This window comes from Thermobia domestica, chromosome 5 (genome assembly GCF_964235325.1).
Source record: "Thermobia domestica chromosome 5, izTheDome1.hap1.1, whole genome shotgun sequence".
Lineage (NCBI taxonomy): Eukaryota > Metazoa > Arthropoda > Insecta > Zygentoma > Lepismatidae > Thermobia > Thermobia domestica.
Genome location: NC_137458.1, coordinates 136,316,549 through 136,322,528, shown reverse-complemented (window position 1 = coordinate 136,322,528; position 5,980 = coordinate 136,316,549).

Below are 5,980 nucleotides of genomic sequence, written 5' to 3'. Positions count from 1 at the left end.
ATTTTTACATCAAAAACTAAAACCAAGTATTTAGTTTTTGATGTGGAAATATATTGTTTTGCTCAACAAATAATAACTTTGTATTTAATAAGTCTATTTCAAGTTTCTGATCTGTACATTTTGCTATAATTGAGTAAAATAGCAGTGTTTGCTTTTTAAATAAGTAATAAGTTTCCATATAGTGAACTGAAATATCAGTGTAGTTTGCATTGACTAATAAATAACATGTATATATTCGATGTTGCTAATAGCCTAGTGAAAGCAGAGTAAGCAGAAATATGTGCATGATTTCTACATCCTGTTCATAAATATATTCGCAAATTGAGGTGAATACGGTATGTGCATAGCTAGTAAAAAAAAAGTAATTCTGAACTGTGTTGCAGTAATGTTCCCATGTAATTTAGTACGATAGCGTCGGATAAAGTCACAAAATTATAATTTTAGAATGTTAAATTCATTTTTCTAGTAAAGTAGCTAGGAACATACAGGATTAATCAGTTTACAGTCACATTTTTGAAAGTAGGGCCAACATTCTGTTCGTGTCTCAAACAATCAATATATACAGAAATTGTTTATAGAAATTCACAATGTCCTGCATAACCATCAGCGACGTAAATAATCTAGTTGTCGCTGGGGGCAAAGATTCGCCTTAGTGCCCCCTGACCAACCAAACCAATACGCTCCCCCAAACATTTGCCCAATTTTACGTCCTGTCAATCCGACACCCGGGGCACAAGCCCCGTTGGCCCTCCCTAGTTACGTCACTGATAAGCATAACCTAATTTAATAATATACAGAAACAAAAGGATCTTTGTAATTCCAAGTTTACAGGCTATATAAAGAGATGAAGTTTACATTACAATATATATTTTAAACCATATTCAAAATCTTAAATTAACCGAAAATTGATATAGTGTTAAATTACAAAAACGAAATTCGTCTGTTTGTTAAGTATAATTTTCTACTTTTCAATTATTAATGTATAACTAAGCAATTTTTCGGTAATAAGTTTTCTTTTAACTTCTGACAAAAGTAATCATTTTGCATGTACTTTGGCCCGTTATTTCATATGTGCTGCTAATTTATTAATATTCTTGTTATGTAATTAAGTATATGTTATTTTTATCTTGATTAGTATAATGAACGAGTATGCACGAATATAGCTTCAATTTAGTGAAGAATAATTAGTTTAGGTACTCAAATGTCCAATGCAAAGTATATCTATATATTGCCTACAAAAGTAATTTTAAATGCAATTGATATATTTATTCGATTTTTGATTTATAGAAATAATTTAAATCACAATACATTTAGTGGTGATACGGTATTCTTATTTTTATTATGAAATAATTGGAACAGGAAAAATGAGAAGTACGCACATTTAAAAATGTTATTTTTCTACTAGTCGCTATGGTTTCCGGTAATTAATATCACACCATCTGTAGGAAGAACTGAAATTATTTTATCAAGTTGATTTTTCACCTACTGTACTAATAATGGAAATTCATGTGTGTTTCTAGAGATACTTTAAATTTCCTCATATAATAAAAAATGTGTTCATTAGAAAAGGATAATTTATTTCAAATAAAATAAATAACAATTTTAATAGAATGTTACAATCTTTAGCATCAATAATGTCCAAAAAGGAATGAAATAACTTGGACAAGAATGAAATGCTAATCTTGGATAAAAATTGAAATATGTTAAGGTGGATCACCAGCCGAAAGTCAGTACATATTCTTAGCTCATTCCCTTAACCCGAGAAAGCTAACGTGTCGTAAATTTTACGAGCGAGTTGTATTATTTTGATTTTCACTCCCCTCGCCCGGCGAAAATGGACTCGTCCGCTGAGTTCCGTTCTCTAGTAAGCCTGCATTGTTGGGCAGGGTATACTTTGCTCAGTTTCCGGCTGTATTTCTATATGAACTTGTTAGCCGCTCGTAAGATTTACGATACGTTAGGAATAACGCTTCGATTTTTGTATATTGTTTACTATTATTTTCTACTTCTAGAGTGAACTTACAGATACATTTTAGTGAAAGTATTGGTTTTATTTTATAGTATTTATTCAAGGAAAGTAAAAAAATGAATCGAACGCGTATTGATAACAGTGAGCTCATCGAGACTTATAATGCAACGAAAGGAGACTTGATGCACTGGACCAAATGTGTGATCAGATGTCGTGCAGACGTAAGACCAAACGATGACTCTTGTGTGTCTTCTTTCGGATGATAAACATAACCCTGGTTAATGCATACGTCATTTACGTTCAAAACGTTGTGAAAATGGGTCAAAAGCCTCTTTCTACAAGAAAATCGCCATGAAAACTCACAGCAGTCTTATTGAGCGACGGCTCCAAGAATGGGTTCAATACTCAAATTTGCCACGAAATCTCCGGCAACCCATTGCTGATATCCTGAAAATACCGGTGCCATAGAAGAATGTTGTCCAGCCCAAAAACCAGCCTCGCACAATTTGTGGGATTTGCCCATAAGCCAAGAGGAGAATGACGTCAATGTATTGCTGCCGCTGCAACAAGCCGATCTGTTGAGAACATCCTGGGAAATGCTGTGTGTACTACGCGGAAAGAGATTGAACAACCAAACTGGCTTGAAAAGTGTTAACTAATATGTATTCTTACCAATTGTAGTTATTAAAGTTCCAGTTTGTAAAAGAATATGTATGGAGTTAAGTTTTTGTAACCAGTCGTAAATTTTACGATACGTTAGTTTTAACGTAACTTTTTGAACATGTTAGCTTTCCAGGGTTAACTACTGCACAATGAAACATTACAAATTATAAATATTGTACTATAAGATAAAGTTATGTTTCAGCTATAACACAAGACACTGATTCATTTGGTTGTGTCTTCTGATATTGAAGAACGTAATAAATAAAAGAAAATATTTGATTCGTTTTATAATGAGCACACAAGATGACACTTGCTGTTAGATCTTACTAGAAGTGCATCGTTTTATGAAATATTTATTTGAATATGTAAAGTACTTTAAAGTAACGATCTTATTACAAAATAGATATATTGTTTGACCGTTTTTCGTGTTTCACATTTTATTTAAATATTAATTTACATTTAAGGAAATAGATTTTGAGAAGAAACTTGCGCAGAACGCCATAATGCGTTGTTGATAAATTTGTACGTTTAATTCCTGGATTCTAGCGTACTCAGCTGTGAATTGCAGTATGGGCCGAAAACTAATTTCTCCAGTATGTATCCAAGCAGAGTTCCATGATTACTTCTTTTATTATATTTCACCAGTAAACACTCGACACTACCTGACAACGCAGCACTATTCAAGCAGCGTTTAGCATAGCACCGAGAACACCTAGTGATCCACCTTAATTTATTGCGTTATTGGATTTCACTTAAATAGTCGTTCTATTTCAGAAATGTAAAGTATTTATGCAATCTAATTTAAATTATTCGCGTTAGGTAGTTTTTTATACATTTATTTATTTATTTGTCATCAAGACAACAGGCATAAGCCTATCGAATATTTTGTTATAAGAAGAGCATATTCTACAGATTGGTGACTTCAATAGTACGTTGGTCTTTGCTTTATCAGTAGAACAGGCCAGAGTTATCAGTACAGGCTAGAGTTATCAGTGTAGAACAGGCCAGTATTCGAGTTCTCTTCTATACCAAACATTTGATAAATTTAGATTGGAATTTTTCCAGTTGGTGTTGGTATTGCTGTTGCGATGGATTCCAGATCACAGCAGCATATTCTAGTTTTGATCGGACATATCAATTCCACTTATTATTATTATTATTATTATTATTATTATTATTATTATTATTATTATTATTATTATTATTATTATTATTAAATAGATTTATTACTTTTTTTACAAGGGCATCTCTTGGTCGTCCAAGGGACGTTTTCATAGGATATTCACGGAACGTCCTGTTGAATTCTACACGTCTGAGTATCAGATATAGGATTTCCTACGGAACTCCTATGAGACGCTTCTAACCTCTTTGCGAGAAAATCATAATACTACCTTTTGACACTCAAATATTGTTCCGTGACAAAAACATCCTACTGAAATCCGACAAAAATCCCGTAGATGTTTCTATTATTACCCTTAAATATTTCTACTGGAGATCCTACTGAGACATGGAGTATGTAGCAAGTCCGAAGATTGTCCTACGTGGATAATTTGCAACCAGATATCTTTTGTTTTCTTATGGTGGAAACATATTACAGGTCTAGGATATTATACAGGCCAATTTTTACTGCCCTCCTAAAATTTTAACTTTAGGCTTGCAAATGATTTATAATATGGTGATAAACTACAATATGGTTGGATCGCCCACCCTCTAACTTCTACCGGGCCTCTCCTATACTTTTGGGCTGGCTACTAGCTCATATTATAGTTTGATGTGTTCACTCTTTTACTGTGAGTGAAGTCTCTCCCTACCCGGAAACTGGTATTAATTATAAAGCATGGGGCTCTTTACACCGACGATGGATATGAGGAAGAAATCTCTGAGCATCCACATCTCAGTAACAAATAGGCCTATCAGATGTCTCTTCACAAACTAGCAGCAAGAAGAGCTCACAATAATAATTATTCTTACTACAGCATAAAGTATAGAAGTTTGGTTTTTAGTTGCGGAAATTATTGTTTCATTATCCCTTTGCCTGTTTAAATTTGAATAACTTAAGCCTACAGAATTTCGTGAACTTATTTCTACATCTGTTAACGAAAAACGAAAGTAACTTGAGAAATAACATCCATTTGGCTTAATTTGAAGAGACTATAGTTACATTTTTTTAACTTGCATCTGAGGAATACAGCTCTTCTCTATTTTTCAACATGGTAGCCATGTAAATTTAAGCAGTGTTTCGCTAACTTACAAATCCCATCTGCATTGAAGTCGGCTTTCTGGGAATTCAACCAATCTGTCACACGATTTTGAAACTCCAAAATGTCAGCGAAGCGCTTTACCCCAGGACACTTGTCTATGTGAGTGAACAGTTAAAAATAAGGAGCCAAACGTGATCTGTTTAGGGGATTGGAAAATTTGTCGTCAATTTTCTTGAGATGATTGTCAATATCTAGAGAGTTCTCTCCGGTTCATTATTAATTTTTCTTTTTTTTTTCCCTTGAAAAATCTGATCGAATGACGTACATCTTCACTCGTAACATTTGGACCGTATACAGCACAAAATTAATGATAAATGTCTGTTTGTGACATAGTTTTCCTCGAAAGCAATCTTATGATTCCGCACACCTCGCATTTGCCGGGATTATCTATGAGAGCACCCATTTCGGGACGTTATAGCTAGTATACGCACGGTAGTGCGATTTCACACTAGCACAGCTGGAAATTTAGTGAATCACAGATTGCGTGATTTAACAACAGTGGTGCATCGCTCATTACAACTAGAGCCTCGCCAGTTACATCTAAAACTAGGAATACGCAAGAGACAAAAAATTGAGGCCAACTCGTCTCAGAAATGTGCAATGCAATGAATGTAATATTTCGTCTCGTTTCATGCGAAATCCCCACTCAAAATATTTAGCATTCCTAAGAAAAACACAAGAACGAAGTGTAAGTACCGGCAAAGTGGCGGAATTATCAATGTCAATTAGTTGTACTTAGGGCAGGCAATATGAAGAAAGGATAATCTGGCATATATAGAGAAATGTAACAGTACGATTACAAGCCTTGACGAGATTTAAGATGTGTTTCAAGTTACTGGAGTTTCATGTCATAAAACTAGGGATGTATAAATATATATAAGCAAAATGATCATTTTTTGACCGTTGGAAATCAGAATTGAAGTCAAAAATAATATTTTTAATAGAATGTTTATTATTATAATATTTTCGAATTGATTAGAATAATATAGACAAATAGAATATAGAGAATTCTTACTACGCTGAATCTATCAAAAAGTCATGTTCATGCTATTTCTCACCGTTTTAGCTCTATGCAGATCAATGTTAA